This window comes from Lagenorhynchus albirostris, chromosome 3 (genome assembly GCF_949774975.1).
Source record: "Lagenorhynchus albirostris chromosome 3, mLagAlb1.1, whole genome shotgun sequence".
In the NCBI taxonomy this organism is placed as follows: Eukaryota; Metazoa; Chordata; class Mammalia; order Artiodactyla; family Delphinidae; genus Lagenorhynchus; species Lagenorhynchus albirostris.
Genome location: NC_083097.1, coordinates 82977100 through 83003059, shown reverse-complemented (window position 1 = coordinate 83003059; position 25960 = coordinate 82977100). Strand labels below are relative to the sequence as shown.

The following is a 25960-nucleotide window of genomic DNA, read 5'->3' as shown; positions in this document are numbered from 1 at the left end:
TGACCCATGGCCGCTGAGCCTGCGCAACGGGAGGGGCCACAACAGTGAGAGGCCCACGTACCGCAAAATAAATAAATAAATAAATAAATAAATAAATAAAATAAAAAATAAGACATTTAGCAAAGTATAATAGCATTAAAACACTAAATGGAGTAAAACCTCACTGACTGAGACATTTATGTAAGGGACTCTACATTGGTACAAACCCTAATAGCACCTGACCTTGGCTCTCCCAAAAGTTACTGAAACTTGAGAAGGATTATCTGTGAAAATAAGGGTTTGTTGATGCAATTAGTATCGTTAACAAGAGGTAAACGTGGGCTTCCCTGGTGGCGCAGTGGTTAAGAATCCGCCTGCCAATGCAGAGGACACAGGTTCGAGCCCTGGTCTGGGAAGATCCCACATGCCGTGGGGCAACTAAGCCCGTGCACCACAACTACTGAGCCTGTGCTCTAGAACCCGTGAGCCAGAACTACTGAGCCTGCGTGCCACAACTACTGAAGCCCACGCACCTACAGCCTGTGCTCCACAACAAGAGAAGCCACCGTAGTGAGAAGCCCACGCACCGCAACGAAGAGTAGCCCCGCTCGCCGCAACTAGAGAAAGCCCGCACACAGCAAGGAAGACCCAATGCAACCAAAGATAAATAATAAAATAAATTTTTTTAAAAAGGAGGTAAATGTATAACCCACATAAGTTTTCTTTAAACACTCTAATAAAAGCCTCCAATTACATGCAAACAATCATCATTCTACTTCAAAATTAACATATCTCTTTACAAAAACTTTCTTCAAAACAGTTCTACAAGGTAACAGGCTTAGCAGGTTTTGGGTTATGTATGTAAGCACTTAAAACTAATAAGTTCAATCTTTAAAATATTCTAAAACTTAGATTTTTAAAAATATGAATTAGTCTTCATATAAGTAAAATTTTACCACACTACAAATAGGTACTATTTTGAAGCAAATTTCTTCCAGCACAGGTAAATGAAATTTGTAATATCTGAAATTTCTGAAAAGGCATTTTTACCCATGGAAATAGCAGGTAGTAGTATGATTCTTCTATAAGGGCCTCTGTGTTTATTGTTTAACATTTCTACCACTGTCCTTTGTTTTGCTTATGTTGTAATGACAGGACTAGCAGTCAACTGCACACTCAATGCAGGTATAAAAACTGTCCTTTGTGGCTGCAGCAGCTGTTGGCTGGGCTGACAGAAATACAGAATGACAGAAAGAACACTGTGCTTTCACTTTCCAGTACTTGTGGTCCATGCCCTCCTCAAAATGAGCTTCCCCCAACGGAAAGGGAAGCAGGGATCTACTGCTTTTATTGTTTCTTGGCATCCTCCCCCATCTCTGCTGTGCCACTTCAGGTTGTGCTTTACAGTACTACTGTGTTTTGCTGGGTTTGGAGTTTGTTTTTTGGTTTTTCTTTTGACTCCAGTTCCTTCTTTTCTTGAGGCCATCCTCTTAAACTCCCTGAGCAAGAGCCATGTGGAAATCTTGTTCCTGTCCTCCATCCTTTATGTGAGTGCAGGCAGCACAGCTGGGTTGCAGCAGGCGCTGCCTGGGTGCTTTTGGACTGGCTGTGTTGCAGAACCTCGCTGCAAATGTGCCTATCTTGTCCTTCTATGTTAAGCATGGCTAGTAGATGAAGCTGAAGACAGTGCTCAGAAGTTCAAGCTCCTTTTAGCATAGATCCCTATCTCACGGTCCCACATGATTTTGAAGAATGCCATATATCTGGAGAACTTACGCTGCCACATGGCTCCAGTCTCCAAGTTGACATTGCAGATAATTCTCTACTTTTTTTTTCCCCAGCAGGTGTGAACTAAATACTGTACTAACTATTCAAACTGAAATATTTCCTTTGTATGAAAAAACCCCGATGAACCTAACACAAAAACAAGCATCATTTGTATGCTGTCATAATCAACAACTTCTGCCTCTACTCATCCAAGAAGACAAAAAATCTGAAGCTTTAAACCAACAACATCCAACAGAACTTTCTGCGATGATGGAAATTTCTGTGTCTGCTCTACCCACTATAGTAGCCACCTGCCACATGTGGCTATTAAGCATTTGAAATGTGGCTAGTGTGACTGAGGAAGTAACATTTTTTATCTTAATTAATTGAAACAAATCTAAACAATGTGGCTAGTGGCTAAACTGGTGGCTAGTGCTAACAAATAAGCACACCACAGCTTCATGGATGCTGGCACAAGGAATGAGATTCCTAGGTCAGAGACAGAGGATTACATTACTCACAGAAAAAGCAGTAGCAGAAGTATTAGCATAGCATACCTACACACTAAATGACTGGCATTAGAGAAGTGGGCCCCTGAGCTTAGAGTACCAAATCTTTTACAATTGACAGTAAACCTACCTGCCCTTTGCTCAATAGAGAAAGGCTACCTCTATCTTCCATAGCTATCTGCTATATAAAAGTCCTTGAAAAGATAGTCTGGAATGAAAACAGTCAGTACCTCTGCTCACAAGACGTGCAGAAACATGAGTGACTAATGGAGAATTATCTCCCAACAGTGGAAGTTCATACACATGTCTGAAATCTACCCATCTCTCTCCAACCTGCCTGAATACCCTGTTTCCAGACATATTTATTTCTTGCTAGGACCATTGCAATAGCTTCCTAAATGGTTATCACTATAGCCTCTTCCCAGGCATTTTCCATACAGTAGCCAGAATGTATCAATACCTTGTAAACACAAATCTAAGTATGCCACTCTTGTTTCAGTCTTTGATGTCATCCGTTGCTCTTAGGATCAAGCCAACCCTCCTTGGCAAGTGCCACAAGGCCCTGAATGATGTGGCTCTGCCCCTACCTGTGGGCAGAGCCTTACCTCTTCTTCTAAGATGCATTCCTATAGCCACACTAAACTTCTTTCATTTCCTAAAATACAGGTCATAAAGTACTGGCCCTGGGTTGAATACCAACTACAAAATGCATCTGGTTTTTGGCCCACACAATAGTTTTAAAAACATTTGGGCCATTTCACATTTATGAAATATGAATTTTAAGCTCCTCTTAAAAAAAATCAGGGCATCTGGCAGCACTTGGCCTGCATTCCAACCTGACAACACTTGGGTGGAGCTGAGTATCTACTGTTCCCTTTAGACAAAGCCTGGGTTCTCTAGTTGCCACACCTCTCTCTCCAGCTCTCACTTATTTATTCTTTTACATTATCTACCTTAGTTCCATTCTAAACATCATGCTCTGTTCCCCTTCGTCTGGAACACTCTTCAGTCCTCCAACTTCTTCAGTTGCTAACTATCACTCATTCTTAGTGTATTCATGGGAGGTCTTCCCTGACCACCACCAACCCCAGTTAGGATGTGACGCACTGTATGACACCATCCCATCCTACCTTCTGTGGTTCACTGCATTACTCCACACACAAATCACATAAGATTATAAATTTGTGTTTACAAATCTATATCCCTCCCCAGACTTTTAGACCGTAAGAGAGTGACTACGACCGTCTTGTATCCCACTGTATGCCACTGCCTAGGAAAAGGCCCAACACAGTAGGAGCTCAATAAACACTTGTTAAAAAAATTAACAAAGCCACTGGGAATGGCTAATTCAAAATACTGAGAGTGGTGCTGTATTTATATTTTTATGCACTTATTTATTTTAAAACTTTGGACCTTTGCATTGTCATCCCCCTCCCCTCAGAAAACTGAAATAACTATTTGAGTTTCAGGTATGTACTAAGTAACAGGCAATGTGCTAAGCACTTCACATCAATTAGTTCATTTAATCCTTACAACCCTCCTTTGAGCTAAGTACTTCCTTTATTCCCACTCTGCAGATAAGGAAACTGAGAACTCAGGAGGTTAAGTAACTTACCCAGGGTTACACGACTGGTAAATGCCTGGCAGGACTCAACCCATGCCCATCAGAACCCAAAGCCAAAATTCTTAACCATACACAATTTATAAATGTGAGATTTTTAATGTGCCCTGGATGATAAGAGACCACACAGGGTAAGGAGAAACCAGAGAACTATTTTCAGGCAATTGAAATTATAGTTCTACTCCTGCCACTAGCTGTTCAACCTTGGATAAGATGAAGGTCTTATTCTCTACATCAGTACAGTAAATTGTAGGAGATAAAATGATGGAAACTTCTCTCACGAGACTTGAGAGCACAGGACACCACTACCAACTTTATGCAGAGCCCTTCTTTTCAGCTATTTGTATGTGATTTTCACAATTAGCTTTTACTGGCTAAAGGAATTAAAGGGGAAAAGAAAGTTCTTACACACACAAGAAGCTTTCTGGCTCGATATTCATGACTATTACACCAAACCACACAGTTCCAAGCAGTGACACAATCTTTAATCTCATTTCACAAATAGGAAAACAAATGTACTGAGCAATAAGGCCAAGTGTAAAGTTAACTTCATATCCCTCAGGCTGTCCCGAAACCTGACTAGCCTCACTGTGTGAGTTGAATCCAAGCTCTCAAAGCCAAGTACTGGTGGTATGTTAAGCCTATGAAATTCTACACATACCCTGCAGATGGATAAATTCTTCCTAGAAGCAGGAAAAGAATCACTGAGTCACACCAAATACAACCTAGTCTGGTCAATCTTTTCCATGTGGGATTCCTGCCCATTCTTTGCACCAAGCCAAACTTTTTTAAGTGGTTTTCTTAAAAAAAAAGTCTCACTAAGAATCTTGTAACTTTTTAAGCCAAATTTCCGGAATCAATCCAGGGCCCACCAGGCCATTAAGTGTTCAAGTTTCAGCTTATTCCATCTCTGTATTTTTTCTAGGCATTATGGTATAATTTCCTTTCTCAAGGAGTTGAGAAAAAATTGTATATGGACACCATAAATTGACTTACTGACTAAAGTTAGAATTGAAATTTCTATAGCTTTTAACATTTGATTACTACTTCTTACATACATGGATGCTTTTCTGAGCTTTCATTCTAAAAATACAGAATTCATTTTATTTCCAAGTATGCCTCCCATTTGATGATGTAGAAGCACCTGAAGTTTTATTTCAGAAAACACTGGCTTATCTAAACTTATTTTTTTCCAATCTATTAAGTATATTCACCAAACAGTGATCTTAAAGGGCCTTCAGTGATGTATTCCTGACATCATTTTATTTGCCATATGTAGTTGCTAGAATACATGATGTTTATATAAAAATATGAAATGAAAATATTAGTCTCTAAGTTAGATTGGAAGTCCCTCTAGGGCAAGGAACATATTCTATATCTCTCTTTAAAAGCACATAGCACAATGCACTGCACAATACAGGAACTCATGAAATGCCTATTAAATCATGAATTCATGAAAGACAGGCCATAGCTATTTAACTTCAAGTCTAAAGCTGACTTTCTTAGGCCATTTACTTGTTTTCTTCATAAAGTGATAAGAGTAGTGCTAACAATGCTTCTTGTGCCTGTGATTTTAAACTGAAAATTTACAAATGATAGGGCACAAGTAATTTGAGCTAAATATCTGAACTTACTTTACTAAAATAAAAGTCTACTTCCTGAACTGTTTAAATTAAAAGCAAATTTAAATTTGCACTTAAGATGGAAAAGAGGTTTTCAAGATTGGCAAACATCTGAAGCAAGCACAGTTCTTATTTCCAAAGACTTGTGCCAATAACGATCTTCTGCTATTTTAAATCCTATGACCACAGAAATATGTAAGGTCCTAGCTTTGTACATTGATTGGGTTGGGTGGGGAAGAGACGATTTCAATTCTGAACACTAATTATCAGATCCAGAAACACGAGTTTTTACCCTAATAAAGCTATTGGCCAAATCACCTAGAGACATAATTACATCTCAGCTGAAGGACCTGGACTCTGACGATTAGAACGAACACAGGACCTGCCATCAGGCACCTTCATAAGACCAGAGACCAGTGGCTCAAAATCAAGTAACACACCTAAGTGATCCCACTGGATCGTCACAACGACGCTCTGCGGCGGGCAAAGCAGACCCGCGTTTTACAGAACAGAACATAGGGTGTCCAAAGGGTCGCGACCAAGGCCACACAAATAGGAATGTGACTGAGAGCAGGCTTAAATCCCTATTTTCCAAGTATCCGAGTAGTGGTTACTTTCCATCCCGCCTCTGCGATCACCCAGCGTATTATACTCCACGGCAGGAAGGACCGCCGAGCTGGGCCAGGACTCGAGAGAAGAGGAGAGGGAATTGCCAGCGCTTCCCGGCACTCGCCGATACTCAGGCACCTCGGGTCGCTGCTCGGCTCCAGCCCAGCTCTACCCTCGCGGCGGCCCCCGCTGCGACCCGAAACTAGTCTCGGGGGCGGGTCTGGGAACCGGGGAGCCTTTCTCACTGGCACGGAGAGTTCTCCAAGTTGGGGGCAGAAAGGCCGAATGAACAATTTTACCCACAGGGTGAGGGCGCCAGGAGGAGTGCGAAGGTGAGGAGGACGGGAGGGTGACCCCTTTACCAACTGGCCTCGGCTGTGGTGGTGCTGAGGGGTGGTCAGGGAGGGGCTCGGGGAGTGCGAGGAAGGCTCAGTGCCCGAAATCCTCCCCGGCCGCGCCGCCGGATCCCCGCGACCCCAGCAGCCTGGGAGGAAACCAACGACCGCCTCGGGCGCGGGGAAGCGGAGGGAGCTGAGACACCAGGATCTCCGTCCCCGCCCAGCATCTGCCCAACTTCCCGAGCCCCCTTCAGCGCTCCCACCCCAGCCCTTGCCCTGCCCGCCGGCCGGCAGCGGACACGGCGGCGGCGGCGGCACCAACCTGCGCGGCTGCGAGCACAGTCCGAGTCGGAAGCGGGAGCCTGCGGACGGCGGAGCGGCGGGCGCGGCGGGCGCGGCGGGCGGAGTTAGTTGGGAGGCTCCGGCCCCCTGGGCGGGGACAGGCCGAGCACGCGGCGGCCGCGACGGAGGCAGGAGCTCCCTCCTGGCGCACGCGGGGCCCAAGCGTGTCCGCCGCTCGCCCTCAGCTCCGGGGGACAGCTCCCAGTCCCTCCCCCGGGGCGGCTCCGCGATTCCTGGCCGCCCCCGAGCCCGCCCCGTGCTCGACGCCTCCGCTCCGCCCCTGCCCCCTCGCGCTCCCGGGCCGCGGGGGTTGGGAACGAGGTCCCCGCAGAGTCAGCTCCAGGTCGCGCGCAGCGTCCCAGGCTTTCCCTGCGGGGATCGCCGTCCTGGGTGTTCGGACTCACGAGCGGGCAGGAGGTGGCCAAGAGCTGGAACTCTCGCCCTGGGAAGGGGGTCAAGGCCCGGCCTGAAAGTCTCCTTTTTCTCCTCCCGAGTCCCTAAAAGCAGCCCTGCGAGGTGGCCACGCCGGCTGCCCGGAGAGAGGCCGAGGAAAATGTCGGACTCTCCCTCCGCCCAGCGCGGGGCTGGGAGGACTTTTCCCGAGAGAATCGAGGACCCCTCCCTCCTGTTCCCGCCCAGGGTTAGGGACTCCGGCAAAGAAAGTATGCAGAACCGGCAGACGGGGCACCGGGGTTGAACCTGTGGAAAAAGTGCAATTTCTTTCACATGCACACGCCTGCCGGTCGCTGGATTCAGGCCACCTCGCTCAGGTTTTCGCAGTGCTTCCGTGCCCGCACCCGAGGCCTGGCGCGGGGAACCTCCTTTCCTAGCTTGGTTTCCCACCTCTGCACATCTCTTTTTTCGAAACCCTTTTCATCCCGCAGTGCGCCCAACGCGCACACTCTGACCGCTTCTCCCCTAAACTGCAGACAGGGAACCCAGAAATCAACCCCCTCCCCGCCTCACCCCGAAGCAGGACAAAACTGGAAGCCAGGGATCTGGGATGTTCCAGTCGGAAGGGTTTCTACCTAAGTGGCTTGGTGCTGTGCATTACTGACCTCACACAAATTGATACGCCTTTAATTCAAGGGCAGGTGTTTGCCAGTGCCTTTACCTCCCCGAAGGTAACCTGCAGAGTGCGTTCACTGTGCCTTTTCCTTCCCAGCACCAGCCGCTTATCATCTTCCAAAGTCCTATCCTCCTTTCCCCAAACCTCTCCCATCCAGGTTCCCGGCACAGATCCCCAGCGCAGTGAGCTCTGGTCTTTCCAGGCACTTTCTCCTTCTGGGGCCCTCGGGTTGGGGGATGGAGGAAGACCAGACCTGGAGGAGGGATCTCGAAGAAGGTGAGGTAGAAGCCAGTGGAAGGCGAGGAAGGAAAGTGAGAACCAACTAAGAGGGTGAGAGGCTGCATGAAGGAGGCAAAGCTCTCCAGCCATCGGGGAACTCCCAGGAAAGAAAATCCATTTCTCTATAGGGAAAACACCGATGCCTGTAGTGGATAGATTGCAAAATCTGGACCGCCTCCCAAAAGAATTCTCAGCGAGCCGTATTGAGTCAAGGATAAACTTCAGGACTCAGAGCAGGCCTTCACCCGCCCCACTTCCCAAATTCCAGAGAAGGCTGATGACGTCAAGCTCTTGGCCAGTGATGAGAAATCCATCCTGTAAATGATGGGCACTGACAAGATGCAAGGAAACAGAGCTAAGTCAGTTTACAGCTCGTTGGGCTGTTCTTTTGTTTAGACATCCCATAAGACACTTATTCCTCTCCCCTGGCCTGCATTATTAACTAAAGCAAGCAGTTGGGACCCTCCCTTAAATAAGAAGTCACTCCTTGTGGGAAGGGAAGGAAATGGGGACGGACAGGAGTCCTATAGCTGTGGTGGTCGTTATTTTTAAGATCAATTCTGTGCATTTTTATGTCAAGATAATTTTCCTGTTCAGTGGGCGACCACATTTTTACCTTAAAATGTAGGAGAACAGCTGGGATGACACATCCAACGTTACCTGATGGCAGCCTTCTCTCACACCCTCAAGGTCCTGGTGGGCACAGCGACAGCTTCAGCTGCGCTGACAGCCAATGTGCCTGAGGAAGCCACCGCCAAGCCTGGATGTCAGACATTACAGCCTTAGGGAGAACCAGTCTGTGTGCAGTCCAGCCACTGAAGGCTCAAGCTTAGCATGTACTTAGTGACGCCAGCCACCTCTACCATTTTGCATTCACAGGTAAGGAGAAGACTCCTTTCTCCTGGCCTCAGGACTCCACCTCACCTGAGATTGGCTGTGCACTCTGGAAGTGTCATTACAAAACCAGTCCTTAGTGTCCCAGTTTTTCTTTTGTAAAGACTACTTCCAATTTAATTGCAAAATCTCCTTTCCTTCCCTTATTTCCTCTAGTGCACAAGAGGCTAAGCCCTTGCAAGTTCAAGAGGCTAGAAGAGACCTGCCTGAATAAAGTTTCTGTTTCTCTTCTCACTAGAAGAAAAATCGTCTCTGAAATGAAACCTCATTAAACTTACATCCTTTCTGAATATGGTAATCCCTCTGTATCTATTAGTTATTTTAATTTTATATTCATGATAGAATCTTATTGCAAGAAGTATCTAGTCAGCTGATGGGGATAAAGAGCCCAGTTTCCCCTGGGAAAAATTCTGGTAGGAAAAAAAAAGAAAAGAAAAAATTGAGAGAGTTCATTTACAGGCAGCAGAATTGGTCTCAGGCAGTGTTAAAAGTAGGTGCAGATGGACATTCATCCATAAACCTCCCGTTTTCTCAGTTTCCCTTCACAGCAGCCTTGTTCACCTAACACTGCCAATTCTCCAAGCCAGTCCACCTCACACAAAAGTGTCAGAGTCTTCAGATGCTGTTGCCTACTAGTTTTTGTCTTGGAAAAGAGGAGCATTTTGAGCACAAGTAACAGAGTAAAGGAAGCTCCATGGAGAATCTTTCTTTCTCGTACTCCTTATCTTTAGACTTTTCTGGTAGTCATTTCATTGTAAAGATGGGTCGAGGGGACAGAACTTAGCCTGGGCAATTTGAGGAATGTGCTGGCCTGTAGACTTCCCTGAAAAGAAATAAAAGTGCACCCTTCCTCATTACACAGCACTTCAAGTAATATCTAAGAGCTCCCAACTTTTATTGAGAACAGACAGTTACATTCAAATAGTAGAATAAGCTTCAAATTGGTTATATCAAACAGTGAAATTTGCTTATGCACATTCAGAACGACAAGAGAAAATATTAATTTCAATTTACAAGTCGTCAGTAAGCACCTTCTGGGCCACATAATGAATAGCCCCATGTTAAATCAGTAATATATGTTTCTTCTTTCGCAAATAAATTTTCCTCTGAAATATAGACATCTGTCATGGAGTCAATTATCTTGCATTGCATGTGCTATAAAAGCACATAAAAGAAATAATATACTACAGTGTTTATTTGAAAGTGATCAGGAATACACAGCTCCATGCTGGCATGTCTTTAATTTCATGGTGTTAAGAAAAAACTATAGGAGTATGAAATAGCAAACCCCTTCCTACTTGTGTACTAATTCAATTACCTATCATGATATATACAGGAGGAAACATTTTTCCCATTAACTGACAGAAATATTATGGGACTATTTTCTTGTCTTCCTCTACTAACCCCTGTAGAACGTGAACATGAAGTCTCATTTGAAAACAAAGGGATCACCACACTCTGATCAGCTCTGGGGTGTGCAGAAGAACGAGGCTAGAAATGGCATTCTAAGTACATAGATTATTTAAATGAGTCTAGACTTTTAAGAAATTTATGCATCAAACAGACCTCAAGATGTGAAAAATGCAATAAGAGATAGTTAGACCAACTCAAACTCCCTTGATGTAATGCCAGTGTGAAAACTTTCTCTCTTCTCAGGCAAACTCCCAGTCTCCCTTCTTTCACTGAGTGATGCACATATAAATAAAATACCAAAATATTTTGCAGAAAGCTCTGCCAGATTAGGTACGCAGAGCCTTCTTGAATACCTCACATTACTTTATCTTGTGACACTTTAAAATAGACTTGAGAGAATTCCCTGGTGGCACAGTGGTTAAGAATCTGCCTGCCAATACAGGGGACAAGGGTTTGATCCATCCCTGGCCCGGGAAGATCCCACATGCTGCGGAGCAACTAAGCTAGAGTATTGCTTAGTTGGTAGAGTATAAACACCTTGCAAATAAAAATACAACCATACTTGTTTAATATGGTATTTAATATGAGCTCATCTACCTATTAGGTGCAGTATTTTACTTTTTTTTAATTAAGAAAGTTGTTAATTTGTTTTGGCATGGTAAGTTTTTCCTACCAAATGATGTTCTCTCTACCTAGCTTTCTGGCTAAGATAGCAAGTCTGACTCACAATGAAAGTCCATGACCTACTCTCATTTTGGTGGGTTTGTTACTAAAATCAAAGCCATAGATCACTGCAGAAAAACAGACTTTGGGGAAAATGAATCTTATAAGTGTTAAATTCCCACAAGTAATACCCTTGAGCTATTAAACCATTATCCAATTTAGCAGTTAAAAAACAGACATATGTTATAATTAATTATTTCTATAAAGTCCAAGGTTTAGAAACAAAATAACTACAAAGACAACCAGGATCGTCAATTTTATGTAGATTCAGCACTAATGAAGAACCAAATATTTGATTCTGAAAAGAGTGTTAAAATGCTGCCAGCAGTATCACATAAGTAGTTAATACTTTGAATATGCTTGTAGACTGAAAATAAATCTGACCCCAAAGAGAATACATGATAGGTTTTATATATAATATTATAATGTAAGCTATAAAAACTTTCCCCATACACAATTTAGTATGATGGGATTAAGGAGGGGGGAGGTAGAATAGGAAGATATAAGAAGGAAATCAATTAATAGGAAACGGATTTATTGGAGAAGCTGAAGAGGCTAATAGTATTTGACTGGACAGTAGAGATTACAAGGTCAAGTAAAGTCTGAGTAAATACTGCTTTTCTCCACTGCCATTTTTGGAAAGGTTACTAGCAGAGTGAGAAGCTGGTATGGCAGAAACAAGGGCTACAATAGCCACTGAATCACTAGAAATTTCTGGAAATCACTGTCTCCAACAGTGCTCCACAAACTTTGATTTTTTTTTTTTTAATAAGAAATTAAGTTAGGGAATTCCCTGGCAGTCCAGTGTTTAGGACTCCAAACTCTCACTGCTGAGAGCCCAGGTCCAGTCCCTGGTCAGGGAACTAAGATCCCACAAGCCAAAAAGAAAAAAAGAAATTAATTTCTTGCCAGATGGACTAATTTAATTTCTGATAAAAAGTGGAAATCCCACATATTTTTCAAGTGAAAAATATTTAGTTTTAGCACAGGTAGATGAAATTAGAAGGACTGATAAACTCTTCAAAGATATTTGAGTGTATGATCTCAATTTTGTTGAATATGAAAAAAATCTATCATACTTTTCTGGACTTTCCAAAATAAGTACGTAATACACTTATTGTTAGAAAAATGGTTATGTTATTTTTGAAAGGCGTAATCTCTACCCTTTGTCATAGCATTCTGTTTCTTTTCAGTGACTTGAAAACTGAAAATGAGGTACATTTGCTACACAGTTTTCTTTCTCATCATATTTGTATTTTATTTTCATTTTGCAGCTGTAGATTTGCATCTCTATTTAAGTTCTTAGTGGGATGGCATTGGAGATTTGGTTTCAATAAGAAAAAGCCCTAGATGTATAAAAAAATGACATAGATTTTCCAGTCATATTTAGAAGCAGAAGAAGACTACATAAGGGTGTTGAAAATTTTTGTTTTTAACATGTATTGGAAAAAAAAAAAAAGCTTTTCAAAGTAGCCTACAGGAAGTCAGAATACCTGACTCTCATTATTGTGCATTTGTTGCTAACGAGTTATGTGACATGCACATCATTTCTCCTCTCTGGGTCTCATTTTTTCCAATACACAGTGAGAGGTTGGCCTAGGGGACTGAAAATTTCTTTCAAAATTAACATGAGATTATTTTATGAAAAAAATACAAAAATTTAATACAAGGAGATGCTTTGAGATTAGACCTCTATGTTTCTGAAATATTGATGGCTACAACAAATAACTTTTTAAATGTCAGTATTTTCTTGATGCTTGAGAAGCCAGGTACTATGCTGTTGCCTTTGTAGGAGGGTGCTGTGCTGGGTGGATGCTCCAGTGGGCATTTATACTCTCCTGAGATAAAGGCCTGAATCTCCCGAAAGGACACCTGAGACACTGAATGCTTGAATACCTGAAGCAGGTATGGAGGAACCCGTCAAAGTGTACTCTGGTCAGTGGCAGCCACATTGATCCCAGCAGCAGAGCAATCAGACAGAAATGGTCAGTGGGGGGTCATTGTATAGGGGTACAGGAAGTAGACTCTGTGAATAGTCATAACAAATATCCAAGTTTGTTTCCCTGTCTGCATTGTATCCATTTTCTCATCCCTGTGTCCTAGCTTTGCTGAGGTTTAGAGAATGAAGGGAAAGGTGTGGGTCAATGCTTAGGTAAGCGCTGGGACAGATCTGCAGCAGTGGGGAAATTATGGCGGTGTGACCTGCAGAGCAGCCCTGGGTCACAGTGCAGAGGGAGAGGCAAGGAAGAATCCCAGGACTGATTTGTGGAACATGTAGTGGTCCTTGAATTGCCTGGGAAGGGGAACATAGCAAAAGGCAGTTCTTCCTATCAATCCAGCAAAGTGGAGGATTGGATTATTGTTTGAGCATTAAAGAGACGGCATCTGAGGGTGGGATAATTGATTATTGAGGACATTTGGGTTACAAGAGATAGCCTATCTGTTGAATGCTTGTTATGTGTCAGGCACTGTGCTATGTTCCTCACTTTCTGCATCTTGCTGTCTTCCCGGGGGGGGAAAATTTTAGAAAAATATAATCATTCAAAGGATAGTTCTTGTCCTTTCTTACCATGGCTGCTTCATTAATCACCGGTCCATGACTATACATTAATAAGTATGTGGCCTTTGTTTTTCATTTTATAATTTAAAAAAAATCCATTGTGGTAGGCAGAATAATGGCTTCCAAATATGTTTACACCCTAATCCCTGGAGCCTGTGAATATGTTACTTTATTTGGCAAAAGGGACTTTGCAGATGTGATTAAGGTTAAGGACTTTGAGACGGGGAGATTTTTCTGGATTATCTGGGTGGGCCCAATCTAATCATATGAGTCCTTCAAAGTGGATGAGGAAGGCAGGAAGGTTGGTCAGAAAGATTCAATGATGGAAGAAGAGGCAGGAGAGATGAGACGTGAAAATGACTCAGCTGCCATTTCTGACTTTGAATCCATGGAATGCAGGTGGGTCTAGAAGTTGAGAATGACTCCTGGCCAACAGCCAGCAAGGAAACAAGGCCTCAGTTCTACAACCCCAAGAAACTGAAGTCTGCTGGCAATCTAAATGTGCAAGAATATGGATGCTTTCCTAGAGCCTCCGAAAAGGAACGCAGTCCTCCAACACCTTCATTTTGGCCTAGTGAGACCTGCTTTGGACTTCTGACCTACAGAACTGTAAGATAAAAATTTTGTGTTTTCCAAAGTGCTGAGTTTGTGGTAATTTGTTACATCAGCAATAGAAAAGCAATGCACCCACTAGATTTTGAATAGAAGCTTAGACCCATGGCTATTCACTTTTGACTCCCGGTACCTTGCATGAGATTGACATTTAGTTAGAGTGAATATCAGATGAAGAAAGTGAAATAAAAAGGGAGGAAGGGAGAGAGGGAGTAATCTAGGTTCCTGGACCCCAATTTCAATGTGTGTGTGTGTGTGTGTGTGTGTGTGTGTGTGTGTGTGTGGTCTTCCCCACACCAGCAAGCACTTCTCAGATACCAGCAATTCTGACACTATCGACCCAGAGATATTGTCAGATTCCACATGTAAAGAGCTCAGCCTCACAAAACTGCCCTCCACTACAGCCGGCTTCACAATCCAGGTTGTTACTTGTTCTTCTGACTGACTGGCTACAAATGGAGGTTCTCAGGACCCCCTCCAACTCAGGATGCCAATGGCAAGTCCAGGTTGTTACTTGTACTTCTGACCGACTGGCTGTAAGTCAGAGGTTTCCACAACCCTCTTCTTGGGTTCTACTAGTTTGCTTGAGTGGCTCACAGAACTCAGAAAACCCATTTACTCTCTAGATGACTGATTTGTTACAAAGGATATTAAAGGATACAGATGAAGAGTTACACAGGGCGAGGCCTATGCATCGAGGAGCTTCTGTTCTTCTGGAGCTTAGAACCCGGTATGGTGGCACATGGCAGCTCTCTGAACCCCCTCTTTTGGGGAGTTTTTACGGAGGCTTCATTACATAAGCATGATTGATTAATTCATTGGCCATGAGGTGATTGATTCAACCTCTAACCTCTCTCCCTTCCCTGAAAGTCAAGGGGTGGTACTGAAAGTTGGTTCCCCTGGCAACCAGCTGCCATCCTTAGGTACTTTCCCAAAGTCACCTCATTAACATAAAACCAGTTGTGGTAGAAAGGAGCTTGTTATGAACAACAAGACACCCATTTCAACTTTATGGCTCTGAAAGCATTTTCTGGAACTGAGGACAAGAGACCAAATATTATAACAAAAGATATTCCCATTGCTCTTATTACTCAGGAAATTCCAAGGGGCTTGGGAGCTATGCAACAGGAACCAAATATAGGATAAGGACCAAATACATATGAGAAATATTTTTTGGTCATCTGAATGACCAAATATATATATTTCTTAATATAAATCAGAATATCACTGGGAGACATAGCATAAGTCTTTAATTTCCATAAATATTTTTGGAAACATAAAAAAGCAAATCTGTATCTAGGGAACCAACTACAGGTATGGAGTTGGTGGGACAGAAGAGGAGTGGAATGGAAGGTCAATATGTCACAGCTCATGTTTGGAGAACCTCTGCACCAGTATTGCTAGTTGAAAATTAACTCTTGTTATAATTTTACCCAAATGGGTCATGAATTACACATCACACATGTACTTCCTTATATGCCTACTATGGCCACCCTTGATCAAGTCCTTATTATTTGTTTTCAACTTTTCAACTTGTGAAATGTATCGCAACTACTAAAGTGCATATAAAATGGACCTATACCGCTAAATAATAACGAAATAAACTCAGCTGTTGTGAAAGAAAATCAAAATGGAGTCAATATAGCTAAGCAAGCCCTGTAAAGTGGAACTGGGAGGTCATTAAGGAAGTGTGACTTATGCATGTCTCAGCCTGGAAGGAATCCGACCTTCTGACTGATGAAGTCATCAGAACACCTGCCAGAAATTCAAGATACTTATTGAACTGTTACCCTAAAATAACTGGTGACAGTCTATCTACTTATCAGACTCCTATCCTGAAACAACTTGTGATTTTTTTAAGTTGTTTTAAATATTTTCTGACTCAAGTCACAGTCAATCACAATTCTTGCCAGGCAACAACCTCGTGGCTTTTTGTCTTTTTAAGCCCCTGACTCTTTTGCTTCCCCAGAACACTCTTTCGGGGTTACCCGAATCTGTGTCTCCTGAATTGCAATTCTTAAGACCCCAAATAAACTCTTTTCTTATTTGCATCCTCCCGCATTATTTTTTGGCTAACACTATACACACCCAGTTTAAGAAGTAGGATGTCGCCAGAACCTCAGAAAGGTCCTGTGGGCTCCTCCTCAGTCATACACGCCCCCTTTCCCCAGAGGTGAACAACATCCTGAACTTTATGTCATTCCATTACCATTCCTTATAGGTTTTCCACGTTTGTATGTATTCCTAAAAGAAATATAATTGTTTTATATGTCTTTGAAATTGGTAAAAGTGAAATATGCGATTAAAACAATTCACAAGAGAATTTATGTATGTATACACACATAAATATATAAATAAATATTTAACTGTGTATGTATAATTAACAAAGTAATATATACAATTTTTACAAGAGAATTTATATATGTATATACAAATAAATATATTGATATATTTAAATGTGTATTATATAATTAACAAGATTATATATAACATTCGCTTGTGAATTGTCTTTTTTCCAGTCAACATTATGATTGGGTGGTTCTTACATGTTGATGGAACTGTAGTTCACTCATTTTCATTGCTCTGTGTGAATATGCTACAATGTATTCTACTCTTAATGAATATTTGAGAGATTTCCAAGATTTTACTGATACAAATAATACTGCAGCACACATTCATATCCAGGTTTTCTAATGCATATGTGAAGAGTTTCTTTAGGGACTGCACCAAAGAGCAGAATTGCTGGGCCATGGAGTATGTGTCTGTGCAGCTGTACCAGGTAGTGCCAAATTGTTTTGCAAAGTGGTTGCACTAATTCACCCGTATTACTTTTCTAAGACTCTTAACTGGTGTTTCTGCCTCCAGTTCTTCTCTAAATCAGTCTATCCTGTCTACTACTGTTAGTCTGGTCCACCTAAAATGCTACTATCAGCATGTTTTCCTCACATCCTAAATGCTAATTTTACTATAGCAACTTAATGTCTACATCAACAAATCCAAACTCTTGACATCTTTTCAAGGCTGTTTTGACTTCTCAGTGATAATTCTTTGTGCTACTGATCTTTGTAGTTTTTTTTCCCCGTAATGCATGTTCTTTTTTGCTTTTGAGCTTTTGCTACTAAAACTCCCTGCCCAGAATCCATCTCTTTCTTCTCTGCTTCCTAAGTACTACCCATTCTTCAAAGCCCATTGATGTAATTTGAAGATCCAAATGACTTTATTTCATGCTTCATGAATCAGGCATCCTCCCATCTAGTATCAGTAAATGGAAGCCACTCTGAGGAGCTGTACAAAATGGAAGGTTTTTATAGAAGGAGGGTGGGGCAAAGAAGTTATTAGCAAAAGAAAAGAAAGAATTGTTTCAGACCAGCTCACCTTCTCCTAGGGGAAAAGCAAGATCTGTCATGCAGATTACCTCTTCTACTTTTCAGGGAAGGAGATGGCCCACATGACAGATTATCTCACTAATGCTAACCAGAAAATTCTAGACTGGTGGACTAAGATTACATTCCCAGGGAAGGTTGAAACTGCAGTCAGGTCAGGTATTAAATCTAGGTTTGGTATCATGGGCTTTAGCACAAGCGATGCCATTTTCGGCTGTGGTTTTCTCTTTAACACTTGCTTTTCTATGAAATTTTCCCTGGCTATTATTGAGGTAGATTATTCAGTCATTAAAACACAGTTTGAGGGTTCATATTATATGAATTCATGATGTATACAGAGAGAAAAACCAGGGTAAGGAGCTTGCTTTTAGAACAATATGCCCATCAATTATGCATCATTCTTCAAGCAGAAGCTAGATGATAATTTGTCATGGGTGCTTAAAGAGGGAATCTAAGGTTACCTGGTAAGTTGGGCCTGATCATCACCACTGTCCCCTTCACTGTAGGATTCTATGGATCTTTGACTTACCAAGAGAGATCTGGCATGCAGCACTCTCCATTCTGATCTCAACCTTCCTTTCCTTCTTCATCTGTCAGCAGGCACTGACAGGACCCTGTGCTCTAATCCAGGTGGTCTTCCTATCTTCCAAACTCATTCTTCTGGCCTGTTTCCAAGTGTCTGCTTGGGCACCGCCCTCTATAAAGAGGACCTCAACACTCCACCCTGCTGAGCTAAGTGCTCTCTGTCCTTCAAGAACTGTCTAGGAAGCCTCTCCAGACCATCCTAGCTTACTATGATCCTCTTCTCTCATAGAATTTTTGGTGCTCAACACATATTGCTTCGTATAGTTAGCTGTCTTTTTATGCATAAACGTCAAAATCAAGAACCATGTCTTAAACTCAGCTGAACACAGGGTCTTGAACAGTGGTGGTGTTCAAAGACTAACTCTTGATTGACAGATGATGGATACTTTTGAAATAACTGTGATTTTGGTTTTATAGGTGGCAGATACATTTTACATTCAAAGAAGATTATATTTCCTATGTGGATTTACTCATGTCAGCAAGAATTACGCTTGAATTCTTAACTGGAATATTGTTTTGTGTTGGTTATTTTTGTTTTATTTTGTTTTTTACTTTACCAGGCTGCTAATATTAAATACATAATGAAAATCAGTACATGGGACATATACAATCCATGAACGTTGCCAGACTTCTATTGTATCTAAAGTTGGAATGCTTGACATCTGTGCTATTTCGATATGATGTAAGTCCCCTATTTCTAACCTAATCTTTAAGCTTTTTGAATATTTGCTACTGTTGTTTTCTTTGTGTTAGACCTAAGAAAGACCAGCTTCTAATACAAGATCGCTTGACTTAGGATTGCTGAAAAATTGTATCTTAGTTTTCTTTCTTTTTTAATAAATTTATTTATTTTATTTATTTTTGGCTGCATTGGGTCTTGGTTGCTGTGTGCGGGCTTTTTCTAGTTGCAGCGAGCAGGGGCTACTCTTCGTTGCAGAGCACGGGCTTCTCATTGCGGTGGCTTCTCTTGTTGTGGAGCACGGGCTCTAGGCACGTGGACTTCGGTAGTTGTGACTCGCAGGCTCTAGAGTGCAGGCTCAGTAGTTGTGGCACACGGGGTTGGTTGCTCCACAGCATGTGGGATCTTCCCGGACCAGGGCTCTAACCCGTGTCCCCTGCATTGGCAGGCGGATTCTTAACCACTGTGCCACCAGGGAAGCCCTGTATCTTAGTTTTCAAATCCTAGTGTTTTTTGGCGCATAAATTTTCTTTTAAGGTTAGCCTCATTTAAATGCTAATGTCTGTTTTCAGGCAGCCAGTTTCTTGTTCTCCTCTATATATTCTCAGAACTGATCTGAGTGTGGAGATTCCATTCACTTCAAAGGAAACTTCACGCTTGGATCCTCTCCACAGGGGTGCTCAGACTAAGACAAGAAATGATCCCTATAGCTTCCGCCCCCCTGCGTTTTTGAGGAAAATAAAATAAAACGAAAGATTTCCAAATGCATTTAACATTCTAAGTAATTGAATCAGTAGCATATACTGGAGCATTCATACACTATTGTTAGTTCACAGTCTTAAAGACATTAACACTGGGACATTAAAGGTATGTCAATATGGTAATTGAATATTCTAGTGTACCTATTACTTTCAAACAAACCATATACCACGTTATTACTCTCATGTGTGTATGTTGGGAATGGTCTCATGCTGTGGAGATAATTGACTGCATGATAGATAGACATACTTTACTTGCAAAAAATATTTTAAAGGGAGGACAAAATACATTACCTTAATGTGGTCATAGATAGTTGTTAGTTCAATAGGTGTTTTTATCAGTGGTTTGTAAATTGCAATTAATCCTTTATTCAGCTGATATCTTAAATCTTAAAATTCTTTTCCTCTGTTTTTTATTGTGAGCCTTAGAACATGCATGATTCAGAGCTCATCAGTTTGGAGATAGGAAATTATTTAAATTGCCAATACTCTTTGTTCTCAAAGATAGAGTGGTAAAGAAATTCCAACCTAGTGTCTGCAGGGCTAATTCATTCATCCATTAATTCTTTATCCAACAAGTATTTGTTGAACACCTATTGTGTGCTAGTTACTGTTCTAGTAGCTGGGAAATTCTAGTTGAACAAAGAAAATATTTCTTTTCTTTTGCTTTAAAGAAGCAAAAGATTTGTTCTAACAGAGCAGTGGCTGTCAAAAATGTAGTCCCTAGAACCCTGGGGGTCTCTTACCCCTTTCAGGGGGGTCCATGAAGTCAAAACATGTCAACATTTGAAAGATTTGCCTAACTCAGTGAACCAATATTTTTCAAATATTGGTTCACTGACCACCTGTGATGTTACTGAATGATTTTGGGGTAAAAGATTCATTGAAAATGCAAGATGGACTAATTGATTTTAATGTAAAGAATTGTTGTGTGGAATGTTTTATAAATGTCTCTTAGACCTGGTGATTGATTATGCTTTAAATTCTTCTATATTTTTGCTGATTTTTGTCTAAATGTATTATCAATTGTTGAAAGAGGTGTGTTGAAATCTCCAGCTGTCTTGTGGCTTTGTCTATATCTCCTGCAACATTTCTTTTTTTTTTTCTTTTTTTCCGACAACTCTACATCCTTCCCAAATCTGTGAGCCAACAAATTATCTTGTTATGCCAGTTTCATTTCTACCACTTACAGTAAACTTGACTTAAGTCCTGGACTGAAGTGAAGGTTCAACCAGTCATTCCATGATAACATTATTTCTCAAACTGGTGTCTACAAACACATTTTTAGAATGTCCAGAAAACTATACAAATTTTAAAATGTTCATTTGTATTTCAATTCTAACTTAAAATAATTAATGTAAAAATAGTCTGGAATAATTGAGGACTGCCATGTAATTTCATTGCTTTTGCTTGTCACAAGTCATTTTTGTAAACTGAAGGGAAAGAAATACTGGTGGTTTAATTAGACATCAAGCTCTGGAACTCCACTGCCTGGGTTTGAATCCTGACAATATCTCTTATAATTTACTCTAATCTTTGGTTGCTAGTATCCTTGTCTGTAAAATAGAGAAAATGATAGTACTAATCTCATAATGTTGGTGTGACTATTAAAGGAGTTGGTATGTATAGTGATCTTAGAATATTGTCTGCCTCATAGTAAATGCTCAACAATGTTCTTTTTACATAAATAATGTTTTTGAGTCAAGTGAAGGACATGTAACATCAGATATGCTATAAGCTTTGCTACAGTTTTAATAGAGAAAAATGGTCAAAGAAATGACTTATTTCACACATATTCATTCAGTGGAATATTATACAGTAGTTAAAATGAATGAAGTGAAGCATCATGCAGGAATATCATATAGATAGATATTGCAATTTAATAATAAAGGAAAAAAGTCTCCAAATATTATAATATCACATTTCTCCTTCTATGAAGTTATAAACTATAAAATTAAAATAGGTACTTTTGGGCTTCCCTGGTGGCACAGTGGTTGAGAATCTGCCTGCTGATGCAGGGGACACGCGTTCATGCCCCGGTCCGGGAAGATCCAACATACCGCAGAGCAGCTGGGCCCGTGAGCCATGGCTGCTGAGCCTGCATGTCCGGAGCCTGAAAAGGTACTTTTTAGAAATACACAAACCCTTTTAAAGCATATGTAAAGCTATGTATTGAAATAAAATTATATTTTAAAAAGCAAAAAGGATGGGCTTCCCTGGTGGCGCAGTGGTTGAGAGTCCGCCTGCCGATGCAGGGGACATGGGTTCGTGCCCTGGTCTGGGAAGATCCCACATGCCGCAGAGCGGCTAGGCCCGTGAGCCATGGCCGCTGAGCCTGCGCGTCCGGAGCCTGTGCTCCGTAACGGGAGAGGCCACAACAGTGAGAGGCCCATGTACCAAAAAAAACCCCAAACAAACAAAAATACAAAAAGCAAAAAAGATGATAAGTACAGAGTTTAGAGTAGTTGCTATGGGTGGGAGGAGCCTAGGGAATAGAATGAGAGGGCTGTATTGTGAGTAAATTACTGTCAAGATCTTAAGTTTTATTTTGTTATCTTCGTTTACTGTCTTTTATAACACTGTAAAAATTAACTAGATAACTAAATAAAAGGGGGACATGAAGAGATCAATGATGAGAATGTGTCCTTAACTAAAGATTATAATTTATTTAATTTCGTGCATCTGAGTTCCAATGAAAAAGAGAGAGAGAAATGTGTTACACATGGCACAGGGTAGTACATACATGCTGATGAACCTTGCTACCAGAGCAGTATTATATTCTTGTTAGAAGGGGCGATTTTGTTTCAGCAAAAATCATCTGTCACATCAAGTTGATGTTAAGAATTTGAGGGGGTTTTTGTTTATATTTACTTTACAATTTTAAATTTGAATTTAATAGTTGTCCAATGGCTATGCGATGGAATTTCCAGCTAGTTTTTAGTTTATATTATATTGGAGATGACTTAAGGAATCATCGGAGAGTCTGTGAAATTATTTTTTACTTCAAAAGGATTCTAGGGCTTCCCTGGTGGTGCAGTGGTTGAGAGTCCGCCTGCCAATGCAGGGTACACGGGTTCGTGTCCTGGTCTGGGAGGATCCCACGTGCTGCGGAGCGGCTGCGCCCGTGAGTGCGTGCGGAGCCTGTGAGAGGCCCGCGTACAGAAAAAAAAAAAAAAAGGATTCTATTCTTTATTCACCTTTAAGAGACACAGCACTGTACTTTCAATGGTTCCATTCTCAAGTTCCTTATCCCAGAGATTCTCAAAATGAAATCCAGGGATGGCTGAGGGATGCTGAGACACTTTCAGGATTATGCCACACAAAGTATAAAAGACCCCACAGTTGTGAGGTTAAACTACAACAAGGTGGTTATTTGTCTTTTTCGCTCTCACTCACAAGTGTACAGTGGAGTTTTCCAGAATCTATAAGACGTGGTACCACAAGAGATGAACTGTAGAAGTAGATTAAGAGAAACCAGAATTTACATTTAATGCTGGCTATTAAATCAGACATTAAAGAGTTTTGCCAAAATGTAAATAATGACATTTTTCTCTCTGTATTTCTTTCACTGTGGAAAATATAGGGTATATTTTCATAAATACATTATTAGTGTTACCATGTAATGGGTTTACGATGGTTATTTTTGAGATGAATGAGTAAATAAACTTTTAAAAATTTCTGCTTTACTTTCTAATACAATAAATATTAATAGATATTGTCCATATAAACAAAAATTCTTTGGGGTCCTCAATAATTTGTAAGAGTATGAATGAGATACAGAGACCAAAACCTTTGAGAATTGCTGCTTTAACCTATCTCCTCTTATTTTTATATTCTAACTAGGAGTACACTGAAATTCATAAAACATCAAGTACTGTCATGCCTCTTACTATATTGAGCAGCTGGGAATTTATACATAACAGAGGACACAGGGGAAGCACAGAAGGCTGTAAAGGCCACAGGTTCATGAGAAGACTAGGAGGCAGACCCTTGGTTGAGAGGAAGCAGGTGGGCAGGTATGCACTATTAGATAGACAGACACTTAAAACCTGAGGAATTTCTGAAGAATAAGATCAGAATTTCCACGTGAATGGCATAAAAGAACACCAAAGAAAGCAGGGGAGGGGGAAACAAGAGGTTGTGGTCATGGATGTCTGCCCTTCATTTGGCAATTCATTGTGCTTTCCATGGCCTGACATGGCCTGCTGAGTAATGTCTCTGGTCAGTTTGCCTGGAGGCCCAGAACATTGAGAGCAGGATGACATTTTTGTTTAAAATATGTTCAAGCATACACACACACACGCACATGCACACGCACACACAATGAAGGATGCTCAGATCTCTGTCAGATACATACAAATCCCTTCTCATAAGCTCCTGGAAAAAACTGCATTTACTATAGATAATCTCTATTTCTATTTGATGGAAAATGCAATGTCAGGTTTTTGGTTTTTGCTTTGGCATTCATGTCACTGGAGTGAGATGAGCTATATTTTAGGCACTAATAAAGGTTTCTCAGTCTTTGCCTAAATCACATAGAGATATAACTCTGAATGATAAACTCAACAAGAAACAGATTTTTAAACAAAATTGTGCCATGTGTGGAGAGCTCAATAATAAAACCTGTGAAAAAATATATATTTTAAAATTTAATATAGTTTTCATTTCATGAAACATCATCAACTGCTTTTAGCAACATCATCATCCCTGCTTTTTGGCCCCTTGGCTTTGTCGTTTCCTCAGAAAAAAATGGGCACTGTTCATTTTATTAAGACTTGGAATATTTTTAGACCTATGCACCATTCTTCATGTAACTGACATATTACTTCTCAGACATTTAAAAAAAGAATTCTCCTCCCTTAAGTACTTCACCAATAAACTTTGATCACATTTATCATGTTTTATGTAATTGTCTCACACAGACATTTTTCTTAAGCATATAAATACCACCCACATAGCAGAATTTATGACAGGATATCTGAGGCCATGGCATGTACAAAGCTTACCACTTTTTTCTGTCCTTAACTCAGGCTGTCATTCTGTTTAGTTTGGTGTCTTAGGAAGAATGTGCCAATGTCTCTATTTTTCCTATTGCTCTTCTGAGGTTCAAAAACACAGCAATTATCTTATTTTAACAGAAGACCCTGCTGGCAACAAGAAAGCATGAGAATCTTCAAAGATCTCTTTTAAGGATGGAAATTATCCCATAAATTCCTGCAGGCTTAAGAATCCTTCATGATATTTTCTCTGCAGGCCCTCACCTTTGTCCTCCATCCTACCCCAACCCACCCCGCATCCTAATAGCTCACCCTAAATTTCATTGCTTCCAGTAGAAAGAGAACCTGCTGAGATTCAACTCTCTATCCATCAGGGCACAGTTCTCTTAAACTGATGTGCTGAGCCACTAATACTAAAGAGAGGAACAAATTGATTTTAAAATGCAAGCTTCGTGAATTCAAAAACAGTGTTTACGATTTCTATATTCTAATGCATTTTTTGGTATCTGCACAAGTAAGACACTGCAGAAAAAGTGGAGAAGTGCTGCAATGAGCTAAAGAAGAGGATGAAATACTCCTCATTTCATATATCTATCATAAACAACTGGAAAACAAAAATTTTTTCTGTTCAGCAGTTAATATGGTAGTTTTCACAATTCCAGTTTTACTTTCAAATGCACTCAAAGGAAAAACAGAAACAATTATACGCAAATAATCTGGGAAATGAGATATTTAAAAAACATTTGATGTTGAATTATAATTGCCCATCCAGTAAAATGCCTTACTTTCTGCCTCTTGTTTATATATTGTATATTCTACATTCTATATTCCAGTCTCATAAGCTCAGTTTAAATGGTTGGACTTGCTAGCTCTTGTCTTGATATTATACCCTTTCCTAATTATTTGAGAAAAGAAAATTGCTTTTGCCAAAACAAAAAGTTCAATTGGTCCTGGAATCTTTAAACATAAATATCACTGAGAGCTTCATCTGCAACTTGTTCCTGTCTGGGTCCAATTTTTCTCACATATTGTCCATCAAAAGTATAGATCATCTTTTATATGTATTAAGAAAGTTCATCTCATATTTGTCAATGTTGCGAGGCATTCATCAAGAATGCCACACAAGAGATGACTCTTTCAAAGACATAGCTCTAAATTAACCTGAGAGCTTGAAAAGTAAAATACTATGGAGAGCACTACTGTATATTGATAAGGTTAAAT

At 40.9% G+C, this 25960-nt stretch overlaps 1 protein-coding gene and 1 long non-coding RNA gene across 18 annotated transcripts in view; one reads left to right on the top strand and one right to left on the bottom strand.

Annotated features, from left to right (window-relative positions):
- Positions 1-6914, bottom strand: part of PAM (peptidylglycine alpha-amidating monooxygenase) — a 280812-nt gene extending 273898 nt beyond the window's left edge. For 6 of the 16 annotated variants that reach the window (XM_060143337.1, XM_060143331.1, XM_060143348.1 and 3 more), the window contains exon 1: positions 6768-6909. The gene's annotated coding sequence lies outside the window, so the exon portion shown is untranslated. Of the gene's footprint in view, positions 1-6767 lie in introns of all 16 variants that reach the window. The other 10 variants (XM_060143341.1, XM_060143340.1, XM_060143343.1 and 7 more) reach the window with 7 other exon arrangements.
- LOC132516972 (uncharacterized) lies at positions 6840-9319 on the top strand. Of its 2 annotated transcripts, XR_009539547.1 has the most exons (4): positions 6840-8186; positions 8264-8494; positions 8764-9014; positions 9186-9319. It is a non-coding gene; the product is annotated as an uncharacterized LOC132516972 (long non-coding RNA). The 2 variants fall into 2 exon arrangements; XR_009539546.1 differs by having other exon boundaries at positions 6840-8494.
- The last annotated feature ends 16641 nt before the right edge of the window (positions 9320-25960 follow it).